The sequence below is a fragment of the Mixophyes fleayi genome, chromosome 6, assembly GCF_038048845.1.
Source record: "Mixophyes fleayi isolate aMixFle1 chromosome 6, aMixFle1.hap1, whole genome shotgun sequence".
In the NCBI taxonomy this organism is placed as follows: domain Eukaryota; kingdom Metazoa; phylum Chordata; class Amphibia; order Anura; family Limnodynastidae; genus Mixophyes; species Mixophyes fleayi.
In genome coordinates, this window is record NC_134407.1 from 156,314,950 (window position 1) to 156,332,856 (window position 17,907).

General features: G+C 42.0%; 1 long non-coding RNA gene across 1 annotated transcript in view; it reads left to right on the forward strand.

Annotated features, from left to right (window-relative positions):
* The window catches only part of LOC142160434 (uncharacterized), a 44,389-nt gene that overhangs the window by 2,990 nt on the left and 23,492 nt on the right, over nucleotides 1-17,907 (forward strand). The window contains exon 3 of the long non-coding RNA XR_012693221.1: nucleotides 8,095-8,211. This is a non-coding gene — a long non-coding RNA (uncharacterized LOC142160434). The remainder of the gene's footprint in view (nucleotides 1-8,094; nucleotides 8,212-17,907) is intronic.

Here is a 17,907-nt window from a genome sequence, read left to right on the forward strand (position 1 = left end):
ATAAGAGGGAAATAAATGCTTTAATGAGCTGGGAACACCGTTGTCGTATGGAAGAATTTGAAAGGTTGATTTTAAAGTGAGGCTAAGTAGAAACACAGCTTGGTAACACAAGAAACGGCATTGCTGATTAAATGAATGGAAACAGAAAACTGCAATTAGTGAATCCACCTGTGATCTTAGCTCTCTATTTAAGGATTACACACAGACCCTAAAAAGCTTTGAGAAAGTGCAGAGAGCAGGCCCAAAACGCGTCAGAGTGAGGTCTGCTACTTCTCTCGCATACCTGCGGACACCACATCTCACTCCTGTGAGCTCGATGACAATACCGCTGCACCGGAGTGCTAGACAGTGTCTTCCAGTTACCAAAGGACTCCATTTGATGTTGCGCCTGGTTGCGCGAGAGGGAGTCTATTTGGAAGAAGGAAACATTTTTGAATTATAATCAAACACTCATGGGGCGGTATAAGTTGGAAATATAGACTCTCAAAGATGATTCCATCCATTCTCTGAATTGTGATACTAAGCCTTTTCATACTGGATCAAAGAAGTATTAGTATTATTAATAATTAACTTGTTACCGCAGTACTGAAGGTTTCCTTTTATACAAGGCATATTTGATTATTTAAACGCAGGCTGGCAATGTTTTTTATATATTTTTTAATCGGTGGAGATTCCTATAATTGTTTTCATTATGTATAAAATATTGTATTTTTTATGTTTCCAAATATTCTCTTCTGATTCTTATTAGATACTCCAGTTATATAGATTTGAACACTAGTGGTATAGGTATTATACAGCGCAAGCCGTTTTGTGTTTTTTTTCTGTTTGACAAATATGTGATGGTGGATTATATGCAATAGACCACGGGTGTGCAGCAGTTAAATACCAGGTTATCCTTCTATTTTAATTATATATTGACACCACTGAGAAGTGTATATAAATTTTGTATACACCCAATTATTTATCTCAATCTCTCCATATATATAGTGTGCGCCACTAACCCCTTGTGGGATTGTTTGTTTAATGTTATAGTAGTGCAGTAAAATGGCAAAGGCAATGCAATACAATAATGGTAGAGTTAAGAGCAGTAAATACAAAGTTAATGTAATAACAGTGTGTGTGTGTGTGTGTGTGTGTGTGTGTGTGTGTTTGTTTATGTGTGTGTGTGTGTGTGTGTGTGGGGGGTAAATTAGGAGTAGGAGAGCAGTGAAGAGAGGGGCAAGAGTGAAGTGGTGATAAAGTAAAGGTGAGAGTGTTTGTAGAAAGCAGAAGTAACAAGTAAAAGGGGTAGGGGTAAGACAGAGAGTAGGAGGTGAGCAACTAGATGGTGAGGAGAAGCAGGGAAAGGCTGCAGCAAGTGAATATATTGGTAGGCAACAGAGGACGATAGGGGATGAAATAACTTGGGTAGTGGTTCATGAAATTGCCAGGGGAGTCATGACTTGACCACTGTGGAGTAATGAAATGACTGGGGGGTCATGAATTGGCCGCTGGTGGTTGAGGAAATAGCTGGTGTCTGTATTGTGTGGCATTCACGAGGATGCTCTTGAAAGATCTTAATCATCATTGAGGGCTTGTAAAGTTTGCACATTTTCAAAACAGAATCTCAACTTTCCAGATGACAGCTAAATAGCAACAAAGAGAAACTGTCTAAATTTGTTTGCTGCATAATACACCTGAATGTTTCCTTTAATTATTATTGGGGGCGGAGGTGCTGCGGGTGTATTAGCCTAGGGCGGACAGAACATTTAACCAGGCTCTAGTTACAATTCTCGCTGATGCTGCTATTTATACTTAGAGGCCCACCGAGCACTTTCATGTCAGGACAAAGGTTATTAAACTATGCTTATTAAATACACACAACATATCATTAAGACAGTTCTGCTGCAAATAGGACATTATCATTTTGTAGGAAAGTAGTCATTAAAGTTTGAAAATAGCAGAAAAAGCATAGATTGTAACTATGGTAAATGCATGCCCAGAGCTTGATTAGGGCTCTGGGGAGCCCTGGTTATTTAAAACATGGGGTCCACTGTGGTCTAATATGGCTATCTCTCTAGACAAATTCAATACTATGTGCACTATTGTTGGCTGCACACAGCTCTCCCTTCATGAGCAGATATACCTCCCAACAGTCCTCGATGACGAGCCAAATTCTGACTTAGTAGACAAGTCACTCAAATTCAGGACTACACCACCAGACTCAGAACAGTTGAAAGACTGCTCTATTTTCTCCTACCTGTTCTTGCAGATTTCACTACCTGTGGCTGCTGGTGTCTTAAGCACAGTTGCTGCTTGTCTGTATCCTGAGATCCTGGAATGTTGGGACCCTGTTTGGAAAAAAGACAGGTACATGAACTTTAGAAGGCGCCAACCAGTGCTGGTGTTAAATCAATAGCATCCACATTTAATGATAAGGCGCCCCTCCCTGCGACCATTCCCAATACTCAATTAATAGTATTCACATTTAATAATAGAACTATTTTCCCCAACCAGCCCCAACAATAAATTAATAGTACTCCTATTTCGTACTTTCATGGTGCGGGCAGAATGACATATGCAGAAAATAAAGACGAGCAGTCTGCCTCTGAAATCTACACAGCCATACGGTAGAAGGTAACTGTAGGGGAAAAGCAATTGCAGTAATAGTGGAGGCAGTGTACTAATTGAAATCCTGATAGTGAGTGATGGTCATTTAATGCTTAGGAGAATTTTTATTAATTTGCGGTTGGCAATTTATTTAAATTACTCTTAAGCATGGTTTTCACTATTTTCTAAGCATCTTAAATGTGACTGAGTACCAGTACCATGTTAAAAGTTACACTCTGCTAAGATCATATTCTGTACCATAACTACAACCCTGAATTTAGAGTGAACTAGGAAGCGATTGTAATATATCCTTTGCAATAACAAAGAGCATAATAACTAGGAAAATTAGCAATAAGTCTCTTGTATTTAACAATGTTCTCTCTTTGGTGCCAAATTTCTCTTATTTAGCAGGCTCTGATGTAACTTCCTTGGTCCTTGCTCCATTGGCATTCTGAGAAGTGTCGTTTTCAGTACCTGAGACAGCATTGGACAGCCCCCTACTGCCAATGGCTCCTCCTCCCCATCACTCAACTTGTGGGTCCTGGCTCTTCTACACAAGTGAGCGCTGAGTCTAAGTGTTACACTAACATTGCAGTAGGTCAAGAAATGCACTGAACTAAAGAAATTTTTCCAATACCATTTTCATTGTGTAATTTCCACTAGACAAAAAAAGTGAATTGATTATTGGTTGCTGGGATTCATTGCAAATTGCAGAGTTAGTAAATGTGTCCTACTGTCAGCATTTTTAAAGGGACTTAATAGGTGTAAAAATAAAATAAATATAATTTGGCCCAACTTTCCGTTTAGGAATTCTAAGAAGAACGAGTCACTACTGAGAGTGACAAATGTTAAAAAAACAGGTAAAGCAATAGTAAATAAAATATTGTGGGAAAATGCACTATATTATACTTACATGTATCCAAATGTGTCCAACATGGCTATCCAAATATAAGCAGGGCTGAATTAAGGGAGAGGCACAGGGAGCACGTGCACCAGGCCGCTCAGACCAGGAACTCCTATCAGTACTGCCTCATGGCATTCCAGCAGGGCACTGTATGTTTCCTGTTGGTTATCCACCTTAATCCAGCTCTGAATATAAGTGTAGGGACCTCATAGCAAACACTCTAAAATTGCATTGCTTCCTATATTGCATTAAACACAATTGCAAATATTAATTTCAAGCAGCTCCAGAATTGGAAATAAGGTCACTGTTTAGCTTTCAGGGTATATGCAAAGGGCAAAGGAATAACATTTTTTGTGTAAAGATAATTCCTTATAATTGGTCTTACAAATATAGGACTGTCAAATTGCACTGGACCTCACTTTGTTTTGATTTTTTGGTGACTATTTCTCCCCTGGAATAACTATGTTTGTCCTTTTTGAGTAATTGGCTACCATATGAACACCTTTATCTAAAGGGAACATGCTGTGCACCAGAACAGAAACAACCACAATGGTCTTGGAGGTTCTGAGTTGACACACTTTTCTTTCCTAAGACACCGTTGCAAATTACCCTTTTAAGTTTCCCTTTGATCTGGGCTTTTCTAATTGCCACGTTCAGTCTCTCATCGCTAATTGCTATTATTACTTTTTTTTTTGCATGAGCATGCTTTTTTTAATCCATAATGCTACTCCTCCTTGGCTTCTTTGAAACGTTGGCAGACAATCAGATGCAGCTGCAGGAAGGAGATGCTGAATGTTAAGGGGAATGTCATCTCTCCCCCCCGCCCCAAAGATGAACAGACAACTCTAAGCATGGGGTGGTACAGCTTATCAGCTAAATACATCAGTAAAATTGTATTTAAACACAAATCCTTGATTACTTCTTATGTAGCAACACATGGCTCTGTATTTTAAAGGGGGAAAAAACTACTACTTTTAACAAAAATGCTTGTTATAGATGAGAAATATGTATATACTCTAGGTGACAGCTTAATTACCTTTGAGTCACAGTATTACATCTTAAAGCAGAAAGGTTTTGCCCTTCAGGCCTACCCAGAAAGCTTCCATTGTATAGAGGCACCTTGCTGTCCCACAGCTCGCCCACCACTTAAGGCATAATACAAGTTCTCAGGCAGCAGAAGTACTCAGAGAAAGATCCCCCAGCACACTGCTATAGCCAGCAAAAGATCTGCCATTTTTACTGTAGATAAAAATGCAAAAGTCTTAGTTGCACACATTTGCAAATGTATGTTAAAGCCACCCGCCACTCCACAGTGCTTTTGCTAATAGGGTGGTTCTAACTCTCAACAATGAGAGTCCCATATATTTGGGCCATACATATATGTGTTTTTAAATTGAGAACTAACTTGCCAGAAGGAGCCCCAAAAGCCTCCAAAGAGCAATCCAATACCAGCACTCCCCCTCAGCTACTGACACCAACTTGCCACTCAGACAAATACAGAAGTGGAAGTTGCTCAATCAATTCATAAGCTCGTAGCAGGTGCTTGAAAGGGTGGGGTTATCCTAAAAGGAACAAACACACAGAAAGATCCCCCAGCATACTACTATACCTATAGCCATATATTTGGGCCATACGTAGTAAGTACTCGGGCAGCATGCCACCAGTGGCGACAAGGCCACAAAGCTGTTACCATCCTATTTGCAAATAGCAGGTTTTTTTCTTTACAGAAATGCCCACTTCTTTTATGTCGATAACATCTAAATATTATATTATACTGTTCATTGAGGGAATTATGATACATACAAATGGCATACAATGATGAAAAACAGAAGCTAAAGATAGGCCTGTCATAACAAGCTTACAATAGATGTGAGGAAGAGACTTGATACATATGAAAGTGGAATAGAATTGTAGCTGTTGGTTGGGTACATATCCATGGATGCAGACACTGTGTTTGTTCCTGGCTCCAGGTAGTTGATGATTATAGGCACTATGTTACTGAAGTTCTTGTCTCCAGGTAGATAACGGCATTGTGCTATTCTTTGTAGTTGGCCATTACAGGCTCTGTGCCACTTAGTTCCTGGCTCCAGGCAGTTGGTGAATACAGACACTGTGCTAGTTTATGACTGGGGAAATGTTGATTACAGGTACAGCACTAGTTCCCTGCTTGAGTCAGCTGGTAATTATAGGCACTATGGGTTTCCTCTACATCAGTTAAACAACAAACATGGGGTGTGCCTGCCATAGTGAAAAACATTTTTAGGCTGTTCATCACAGGGCTGGCGCCTCTACGAACAAAGTGAAGTTGCAAAAAACTACCTGCCCCCCTCCCCTTTCCCAGAGGTCTTACGTTGGTCATTCATAGTGTGCAAGTGGGTCATTTTTTAATGTGGATTTTTTAGGTTTGTTTTTGTTCTCCTATTTGAACTATACAGAGAAATGAATTTAATAAAGTTGTGAACAAGGCCTTTGAGGAGTTTTTTTGTTCAATTTAAATTCATTTGGAAATTGTGCATATGCGTTTTATTTTTCTATTTTTTTTGTCCTTGTCCTCACAGCTCAGGGGTCAGTATGAGTGCTCATTAGCATGGAGGGAAAGGGTAAGCGGATTTTTGCAGCCTCCTTCCTTACCCCTACCCTTAGAAGCAGCAACTGTGCACTGATCAGCCTGGGAATGATTTTCATTATAGTATGGGAACCTCATGCTCATGGTCCCCCTATTATAGTTCAAATGGTATGTTTAAAGATTTTTATTTAATAAACAGTACAGCCAATAGACTGGTAACAGGGGTTGGGTACGATAGGGCAACAATGAATATTTCGACAGTTATATTGTTGACACCAAAATGGTGACAGTAGAAATATTAACACATTTGTTCTGTTGACATGTTTAAAATGGTGATATTATGACTGTCTACAGTAGTAATGTCGACAGTCACAATGTCGACATTCAAAAGGCAATGCCAGTGGCAGCCACTGGACCCATTGCCAATAGTTAATAATAAAAAATAATTAACCACCCCCTCCCCAAACATTAACCCCAAACCTTCCATGGTCAGTGCACAGTAGCTGCCATTAAGGGAACGGGGAGGAAGTAGCCTGCAACAGAATGAATATATGGACAGCCCCACTATCACTGGCAATAAGATTCTTGTTCCCTGTTGACAAGTCTAATTGCTTAAAAAATGCTTCATTCATACTTCATAGTAAGTTGCAGTGCATAGTCATGGTATATTTTCAGGTATATTGTATTGCTTGTTCTTAAATGTCACCAGGTGTGTTATGTAGGTATTGCTAGATTCTGTAACATAGCTTTTTTGCAATTGGGCTATTAAAGTACCAAATCACATTGAGGGCTAATGACTTTTCTGGACTTTCTCCATTAATGGTCAGCCATTTTGAGCCAAAAGTGCTTATTAGTCAGAGAGCCACTTTTTGCCCAAAAAGATAGCTTTGTTTTAGATCAGGGCAGAGATTTAGCCATGGGTTAGTATTTATGACTTAACAAATGGGTGCCCATTGTTCTTCTCCAACTTTAGCCATACTAACTAGAGCTTCTCTCCACAGTGTGCATGCTGCAGTCTGAGAACTTGGGGGAATCACAGTGGCTATCCTCCATGATGCAGGCACCCAATCCAATGGGCAATTGTTATCTGGTACCAGCCCCACTGAGGCTACACAAACATAGGAAGGGGACTGCATTTAAAAGTGGGAGCCCAGTCAGTCAGGGGGTGTTCTACTAGGGCTTGTAGCCACTGTTAGATTGCTCCAGGATTGTGAAGATGATGGCTTTTGCAGACCTGAAAAAGCATGAAGGCATAGTCCCTGCCCTGCTGCAGAACGTGAACGGTGTAGCTTGGTGACTGGTACAGTATTCTAGAGGAATGGTGACTATAGTTCCTTTATAATAGGATAGCGAAGTAGTGCAGTAAACATCCAGACTCTTGTTAATTGTCTTGTATGACTTTGTGACTTTGTAAATACAGATATCTATTTTTGATATAAAATTAAGATGCTTTTGCATCTTTCCGGTTGTCTTTACCTAAGTGATTGTGATCTTATGAAGGAAGCACTTAAAGCAGCCTCAGACTGACCAGTTTCACGATCTGCCTCCGCTTGTATTGCTGCACTGCATCTGCATCGGCAACTCCTGCCTCAATGACTATATTGGACCTTAATATTGTGTTTACCCCTGCAGTACCTGTAAACCACCAGATGTGCTGCTATCGCACCTCTATAATCACTGCCAGGGGTTAACAAGCTGCACTAAGCTAATCATTCAAACCTGATTGCCTCCTATTTATGCCTGTCTCTCCCAGTTACCGGTGCTGGTCATTGTTGTTTATGTTGCTGTTTCTCCTGTTCTAATGGACTCCTACAAACTGCTGCCGCCATCTCTGTATCTGATTTCTCTCCATTCAGCCAGTCCATCTGCACCAGTTTTATTCCTTGTTATCAGTTCTCAGCATCACCCAGAAATCTTTGTTTATTGTGTGCAATACTCAGTTCGTATCATTTCCTGCATTCTCTGATTCTTACCTGTTCAAATATTTATTTGTTTGTTTTATTCTGAAATCTAACATTTGGAGCCTCCCCTCTAGATATCCTGTGTTTGCTCCTGAGCAGCAGTGAAGCCTGGACAGCATTCTGCATCAGACATCAGTACATCTGGACATCGGTGCATCTGGACTGGAGCTTTACCAGCCATCCAAGATGAGGTAAGAGTTACTATGTTTATTTTAGAAATGTCAAGTGTGTGAGGGGCTAGGATGTTGGAATTGAATGACGGAGGGGCATTAGGCTGAAGCTTTGCCTAGGGAGTTGAGAAACCTTGCACTGGCCCTGCATTCACCCAGTATAGGTATTTAATCATGAATATTTACATAAAAAACAGAGAGCCTTTTAGGAAGTGTGAAAGTGACACAACTTACCAATATTGGCATTTGGAGAAAGGGAAGGGCCAGGACTTTCGTCAGCATTATGTGTCAGAGCCAAAACAATAGATTAAATAGTAATTTAAAGAAATCTCTGGGCAGCCTGGTGGCTTAGTGGTTAGCACTTACTTGCATACAGCACAGGGGTCATGAGTTCAATTGTCATGGCCTTATCTGTGTGGAGTTTGTATGTTCTCCCTGTGTTTGCGTGGGTTTCCTCCTAGCGCTCTAGTTTCCTCCCACAATGCAAAAACATACTAGTAGATTAATTGGCTGCTATTAAATTGACTCTAGTCTGTCTGAGTGCGTGTTAGAGAATTTAGACTGTAAGCTCTATTGGGGCAGGGACTGATGTAAATAAGTTCTCTGCACAGCTCTGCAGAATTACTGGTGCTATATAAATGATGATGAGGTATGTATATCACATCTGGATAGATGGCAGATTTGTTTTTAGCATTTTGCACAAATATTTGTTAGAAGGATCAAAGCTTTTACATGAACCTCAGTGAATAACTAAAAAAAGGTGTAGTCCTGAGTGAAGGTCTTTATTGTGCGGAGGTACGGTGGTTAGAAAATGAGATGACAGCAATAAGCAAAAATAGAGTTTGAGACATTTTCAAAAATGCAGAGAAAACAAGAGAATAAGTAGGTTCTACCCAGAGTCTTGGAAAATAAGAGGAGGATGAAGAATGTATGGGTTGAGAACATTAGTGAGCACTTGGCACTGGAGATTTCAGGTGAAAGAATTAAAAGAACTCACAGCTGAGTGTCCTTTTCACCTCTAGTTTAACTTTTACTCTTCTTTTAATGGCTATTAAATCACACTTGTAAAAAAACAAAGACTCACGTGGAACAAAAACCCACTGCAATGTTAGCTGTCATGCATTTTTGTTGTTATAGTAGAGGAAATGCATATTTACATTTTGATAAGGCCGCAGTGGAAAGTATGGGTAAGCTTGAATGCTGCATTTTTTGCCTTTCTTTATACAATGTAAGCTTTTTATTTTAACTTCTGTTTTGTGGGAATTTTAAACTGGCCAGGAGGTCTCTATTGCCACTCAAACTGTATACATGCCTCTATCCCTCAGCGTACTAGGGTGTAGGGAGGACTTCCAGTGGTGCCATTTATGAACACACCTGTGGCTACTATACAAGGGCTGGTACCGGTATAGCAGCACCCTCAGCCCTTCACTATGCATTAAAATTCTCATACATTTTGACAAGGTTTTCAGGTTTTTTCCTCCCTGTGCTTGTGCACTTGAAAGGTCAGAATACATAAACAACAGGACCTGAAATATAATTACAATAGCTGCTGACACCTGAGTATAAAACTCATAAAATGTAGTAGCCCAAATATATTTATGTAGCATAGACATCTCTTAAAATAGATTAAATACGTATTTCTCTTCATGTTGAGTTTCTGATTTTAAATCATGTGGAAATGAACTCAATGGTCTGTCTAGTCTGTCTTTTTCACTGGTTGCCTTGTTTTTTTGAATGAATTATTCTGTGTATGCCAGATGGTTTCTTATAAATGAGTTTATTACAACTCATCTTGAATTATATTTAAAGTGGAATACATACACATAAATGGAAGGTTTTAAGTTCTTACCAATTAACAGTTTTGTTGTTTTGTATTTTTTCCAAGCTATCAGTGTAGTTGCTAGAATCAACTGTGTTACTAAATGGTTTTCCTATAAAAGGGCAGTGCAGGTCCTGGTGCTCTTGTTGTGGCATTAACATTTCATTCCTCTGGAGATGTTGTAACCCTTTGTTATTAAAAAGATCAATTATATTTCATACAGGAAGTGTCTGTTAAGCTAGATTTTCTCTCCAAGCGTCACCCTTTTCTATCTATCTTGTGAGACTGGCTGGGGTGTTATCTACATTTTTGTCATATATCATTTAAATTTGAATTGAATATTTTTTTTAAAAAAAATCTTCATACACCCCATATCCATTTCTGAAAGGAAATATTCTGTGGAATTCAAAACTGGTATGTGTATTAAAATGTCTCTCTTAAAATTCACACAAGTCATACTGTGTCCCCACACTCCCAGCTTCCGATTTTTACATAGGTCAAGTTCAGCTACACTTCAGCTTATGTCTTTCTTTCAAAGTTGACACATGCTAAATCATGACACTCTGCTTTTTCTTCCTCACTCTCTCTCGAGTTCCTCCTCCTAACTTGACTCCCTTTTACTTAGTTGTCCTAACTTTTTTAAATATCTCAAGTCTCTCATAGTCTGCCTCGAAATTAGGGGCTGCTTAGAATAATCTCAGGACATGGTGTTGTCACTTCACCCCCCCCCCCCACCCCCAGATTGTGCACAGTGTCTTAGGTTGTTAGGCCCTCACTTGCCCCACTGAACAATCATCTTATGAGGGAGAGTAGACAACAATGATATAAAGTTATTGGTCTGTGCAGTCACTTCGCCCAGCCTAATGTATCTCTGCTGTGGTTGCAAATGGGGTCTTAGTCCAATCTGCCTCCACCATAAGCTTCCAGTACCAGGCTCCCAAGGGAGGTCACCCCCCCTCTCTGACCCCTTGCCCACTCTCTTGGTTTTCGAATCTAACATAGGTCAAGTTCAGTTACACTCCATCTCTCTCTCTTTCAAAGTTGACACATGCTCAGGCATAACACTTGACTTGTTCCTCTTCCTACCCTGTCACCATGAACTTGCTCCTACTTGGAACCTCTCTCCATTTGTCTCTTTAAATTGACTCCCAGAGGTTCTCTATTTTTGTTTGTATTTTTCTTTGTACCTCTCTCTAACTTAACTCACAGAACCTCTCTAACTCTTACCTCCAAAGGTGGTGTTACATGACCTAAATAACAGTCGAAAGAGAAAGGTAGTTAAATGTAGCTTGTACATCTCAATGCACACAATGCTACAAAGAAAATCTAAATAATTCGGTGCAAGCCACAAAGTCTAAGGTTAACACAAGACCCTCCACTTTGTTTTTACCTTATTTTCCTCTCTTGCCGTTCCACCTCTGTATCCCCACTCTACCAAGCCCTTCACTGGCTCCTCTTCCCCTACAGAATCCTTTTCAAGCTCCTCACTCTGACTTACAAGGCCCTCGCCAACTCCACTGCTCCCTACATCTCTAACCTTATCTCTATTCACACTCCCTCCCGCTCACTGCGATCGTCCAACGATCGTCGCCTCTCTTCCCCTCTGATTACCTCCTCTCACGCACGTATCCAAGACTTCTCCCGCGTCGCTCCCCTCCATTGGAACATGCTCCCCCGCTCCATCAGAACTTCCCCTAATCTGTCCTCTTTCAAATGAACATTAAAAACCCACCTTTTCCTTAAAGCCTTCCAGTCTCATGCCTAAACTCCCACCGGTCGGCTACCTTTCTTTCTCATCCCTTCTTCCCTCCTCCCCCTTCCTCAACTCCGTCTCCGTTTCTCCCGTCTCTCCGTCTCATCCATGTGTCTATCTGTCTTCCTCTCCCTTTAGATTGTTCGCTCCTTTGAGCAGGGCTCTCCTAACTCCTGTTTCCATCACTTTTAACTGCGCTCTCAACTACTCAGCTCACCTCCTCTCAGTCCCTCTGCCCTCTGTCTCCTCTCGCTTCTCTCCGCTCCCCTCAGTGACTCTCAACCTGTCATCCGTGCCCACCCTCTTAGGCCATAGTTACCTGCCTATACTCCCTTTTCCCCTCCCTCCCTCTCTTTCATGCTGACCCTGAGCCCCCAGAGTTATAGTGCTTACTGTTACTTGTACTGTGCTGTTTCACCGTGTACTGTGGCATTGTTTGTCCTTGTACGGCGCTACGGATACTTTGTGGCGCCCTATAAATAAAAATTAATAATAATAATAATAATACCTTGACAGCACTTAGCAATTCAAGTGCAAATTATTATCTCTGAAGTACTCTTCAAGACAGCCCAGTTTTAGTTGGACAGCCTGGGCAATGGATCTGGCTATCTTTTCTATCTGCCTTTCGCCCTCCCTTCCATGTGTCATTTGAGAACACAGACTCTACTTCACTTCAGCACAAAATGGTTAATTAAGTTCCATGCTATTTATCAACCATTAGTCAATTGTAGAGGACAGTAAGGGGATTTATCAGTTTCTCCTTCCCTTCATATATTCTAAAATATATTGTGTACCCATAAACCTGCTAACAAAAACTTGATCCATGATTGGTATACTTACTGGGATATACTGGTGAAATATAATCTGCCCTTTGTGAAGAAGTGACTTGTCTGCTGAAATGTCTTGAGTAGTGAGTGGTACACACTTCTATGAATGTGCACACAAGTTACCAATAAGGGGCATTAACCTGTATAGCATCTCATGGCCAGGAGGATTAGAGGTCTGGGCCATTTCATTATCTTTGAAATTGGTGTAGTAGCTCCTATTGTTTTTTTGTCGCAGTGGCAGAAAATAAGGACAAGAAAAGCTGGTACATTGAATTCTTTCTCTTGGCCACCAGCTAATCTAGACACAGACATGTTACATCTACCCTCATCCACACTAACAAAAGATGCATCTTTCTAGGCTATTACTTGTTAGTAGATAACAGGGAGACATGCACTGTGGAGAACTCCTATCATAATGTGAAACAAGTTCCAGCCTGGTCATCTTGGACTGAATTCCCTTGCGAAATGACATATATTGAACGCTTGGACATGCTACTCTGAGTGTCACCTTCAGGACTTCCATCAGAAGTTGGAGTTAAGCAGACTCTTCTCGCTGGTGGATAGTGTTTTGTAGACCCCCAAATGGGTTGCTAGTATTGAGCACTCTAAGGATACTGGGTTGCTTAAACAGAAGATCACTAGGTTACCTAGCCCCCTTAGGTTCAGGAATTACACAGGCAAGGAGGAGACTGAAATATACAAAAATATCCTTTATTATTTACACAGTAACACAACATAATCTATATCTGCCGACTTTATACAAAAGGTCAGTGGATCAACAGTGTCAATATGAGTTCCAGCAAAGTTTGTTAGCCCCATAAAAGTTCCACAGCAAAAATAATATGTTATCAGGGGGGATTCATGGAACCTTGATATCTTGCTGTTTCCAGAGTCTTGGCAAACTGTCCACCAGCTTGATGAGTGCACCAATTTACCCAGAACTTAGTGAGTATCTCCCGATGGAGTGAGATGATGACAAAACCCAAGGTGTAGCAGTAGCCTGCTTTCCAGGATACAGGGCAGACCTGGTTGATCACCAGGTTTGCTGGTAGAGAATCGAAACTCAACACCGATCAGCCTTGCACCTTCCAGGAAAACAATCCACAGCACAAATATCCCCTCTCCCTCTAGACTGGCTCCTTATATCCAGGGTCAAATTTCCAAAGTGTTTTCCCCTCCCCGGGCAAACCCCTAGGTCTCTCTTTCTTGAACATTGGTGGGTGCTGGACCAGAGGGTTGGAATGGGAGTGGAGATGGGCTGTCCTTCCACAGTGGCTCCCCTGCTGAGCACCTGCAAAAATGTCTAGGCTAGTCCTGTGGAAGACAATGGAAACTAATTGGCCTTCCCTACCTTCAGATCTAGAATAGCACACAGTACCTCCTGGAATTAACCCCTGCCATGCTTTTGTAATGTCAGGGCTTCCAGCTGACCAGTACTACCTGTCCCTTCTTTATTAATTCCCCAAAAGTTCTTCACCGGGCCGGCGGGCGAAATTTAAAAACTGGCCTTGGGTGACAGTACATTTAAGCCTGCAGATTATTGGGCCGGTGGTAGATGTTATTCTGGCTGTGTGGCCCTGTCCCGTCCCAAGCAAACACCCCACCCTCGCCAATAATTTTGGTGGCTATCTCCATGGGTACTCATGCAAATGTGGATGCTCCTGGCCTCCCTCCAGCCACCAATCTCCTGCTCTATTATTATTATTGTTATTATCCTTTATTTGTTAGGCACCACAAGATTTCCGCAGCGCGTACACCATACAAACAGTACACTATATAGGGTGAAACAGTACAAAACAAGAAACAAAAATACTAGTACTTCAGAAACTCCAGGCAGGTTAAAGCAATAAACACGGAGCAGAAGAACAGGTAGGGAGACAGGAGGGAAGAGGGCCCTGCTCATTTGAGCTTACATCCTAAGGGAGGGAAAACAGAACAGACACAAGGAGAGCCAGATGAGGCAAGGGAGTGAGCGAGTGGAGGAGGTGAAGGGGTTATACGGATGGTTAGTAGGATTTAAGGAAGAGGTGGGTTTTCAGTGCACATTTCAAGGAGCACAGAGTCGGAGAGAGGCGGATGGAACGAGGTAGGTCATTCCAGTGAAGGGGGGCTGCACGGGAAAAGTCTTGGATTCTGGAATGGGAAGAGGTGATCAGAGTGGAGGAGAGGCGGCGATCATTGGCTGAGCGCAGGTAGCGAGCAGGAGTGTGAATGGAGAGGAGGTTAGAGATATAGGGGGCAGTAGAGTGGAAGAGAGCCTTGTTAGTGGTGGTAAAGAGTTTGAAAAGGATTCTGTAGGGGAAGGGAAGCCAGTGTAGGGCAAGACAGAGAGGGGAGGCAGATGAGGAGCGGCGTGAGAGGAAGATGAGTCTAGCGGCCGCGTTAAGTACATAGGGGAGGGGGGAGAGATGGGAATGGGGGAGGCCGGTGAGGAGGAGGTTGCAGTAATCCATGCGGGAGATGATGAGTGCGTGTATGATGGTCTTGGTGGCATCCTGAGAGAGAAAGGGACGGATGCGGGCAATGTTGCGTAGTTGGAAGCGACAGGCTTGGGCAAGTGATTGAATGTGGGGGGCGAAAGAGAGAGAGGAGTCGAGGGTGACCCCTAGGCAGCGGAGTTGGGTGACAGAGGAGATGGTGGTGTTGTTGACGACAATAGAGAGGTCGTGGTGGGAAGGGATTCTGGACGGAGGAAAGACAATGAGTTCCGTTTTAGAGATATTGATTTTAAGAAAACGCGCGGACATCCAGGAGGAGATGGCGGTGAGGCAGTCAGACACGCGAGAGAGAACGGCGGAAGAAAGGTCAGGAGAAGAGATGTAGAGTTTAATGTTGTCAGCATACAGGTGATACTGAAGACCGAAGGAGGAGATGAGAGCACCAAGGGAGGAAGTGTAGAGCGAAAAGAGTAGAGGACCAAGAGCTCTGCGGGACACCAACAGGGAGAGGGTAGGGGCGGGAGGAAGAGCCGGATTTGGATACAGAGAAGGAGCGGTTAGTGAGGTAAGAGGTGAACCAGGCATGAACAGATCCGGAGAGGCCGAGAGAGAGAAGAGTTTGCAGCAGGAGGGGGTGGTCCACAGTGTCAAAGGCTGCGGAGAGGTCGAGGAGGATAAGAAGGGAGAAGTGACCCATGGATTTGGCCGATGGGAGGTCGTTACTAACCTTGGCCAGGGCAGTTTCGCTGGAGTGGAGAGGACGGTAGCCGGATTGGAGGGGTTCAAGGAGGGAAAAGTCAGAGAGGTGACTGAGCTCTACAGCTTTGTTTTTATTAAAACATACTGGAAACTGTTTGGCTGATGGCACTGGTTTCACATAATTGTAGATGTCTCAAAAGGTGGCGACACCCTCATCGCCTTAACTCCCCTGGATTTTATACTCTCCCCTCACTACAATAGGAGAAAAGTCAGGGAATAATTTCTATGAGGACACTGATATCTGTGTGCAGACAAAATACCAACACCTTGTTGTGTTAAATGTGGAGGGCAGTCCAGATTTAATTCAGGCACTGATGGATGTTCCTACTTTCACAATAGCACAAAGAATGAGTGTGACATAGCTGCATAGTTAAATGATGGTGACTGTTGTTGATTGTTTACACTAAATGTTATTGTGATTGCTCTAATTCTACAGGAGATATTTTTTTCATTTGTAGGTCTCGTACAATTTAGCCTGATTGTGAATCTACCCAACGTGTCCAAGTTTAAGAAATTCAGACAGATTGTATCTTTCATCTTTAGTCACACAGTGTTTGATTTACAGGACCAGGGTCCCAGTGAACCTGTAACATTATATTAAGAAAAATATTTTTTGTTTTATTAATTACTATCAAAAGTGTCCTGGTTGTTGCCCAGTAGAAAGTTTAAAGCAGCAATCCCACAGAGAAGGTTTATTTCATTTTTACTTTTTAGTTATATAGCAAGTTAAGTAGCGTTCACGCATGCAACCGATTTGTAAGCTGTCCATTTCCAAATTATATACAGACACACACACACACACATACTCCTCTCTCAGAAGAGAGTGATTATGTGGTGCACGGAGCAGATAGAGCTCAGAGGAATTTTCCAACGCCTCTCTGTTCACTATATCATGTGTCATGTGACTTTGTTGCATTGGTAGACAAATGCCACTGTGCAGAGTTCTTAATCATTAATCATTAACAGGAACCTGAAGAAACAAACAAAAGGAAATATGTTAATTACCAACATTCTCATAGGTTGCGACAGTGATTTATGTTAAAAAAAACAGGTTTTTTTCACAGGATTATTGCTTTAAATATATAACATTTGTAAAGTTATTTTTAAAAAAGTCATTATTACACAATAATGATGTGTTGGTATGTGTGTCAGTGTTTCAGTCTGGGAATGTGCTATTGGTGATAACATAGTCTGTGAGTTGTGTGGGGCGAAAGTGTAGTGTATGTTGTAACATAATGTGATTCTGATTTAAAGTTTCTGCGCAGATGAATGCATTATGTGGATGTCAGTATTGTACAGGTTATAGATGTAAAATGTAGGTGTGAATTTAACTGCAGGGTTGTAATATCTTTTCATAGTATAATTAGTAATATCATTTTTTCAATAGCATAATACTGTATTTAATTAAAATGCTAGAATGTTACTCAGCACCATAGCCGGATTAAGGGGGGGGCACAGGGGGCAAGTGCCCCGGGCCCCCCTCTCTCTGAGGGCCCCCCGCCGCTAGTATCACTTCATCTGCTGTCAGTTGCTGTCTGACAGCAACTGACAGCAATTGCACCAGACATCACTCTCTCCGCGGTCTCCGCGGGCGGGGGCCCCCCCGCCGCCCGCATTACCTCTGCTGTGTCAAACCCGCTGTCAGTTGCTGACTGACAGCAATTGCACCAGACATCCCTCTCTCCACGGTCTCCGCGGGCGGGGGGGCCCCCCGCTGCCCGCATTACCTGTGCTGTATCAAACAGCTGTCAGTTGCTGTCTGACAGCAACTGCAGCGATCTGACAGCTGACGCATGCGCGACGTGCGCCCACTCTTTTCTTAGCAGCACCGCGACTACTATCTAAAATGTCTGAAATGTAGCTGCTGCGCATGTGCAGCTGCAGCAGCTCCTCCTCTGCATGAAGACTTGAGAGAGAGACAGTAGGTGAGTGACCAAAAAATTATACTAAAACTAAATATATATAGAAAACCCTTAATAACATGGGTATTTCTTGAGTAAATATGTAAATTGTAGCCACCTATAACAGTAACAGTACAATATATATATATATATATATATATATATATATATATATATATATATATATTCTGGCTACATTTAACATATTTATTCAGGCAAT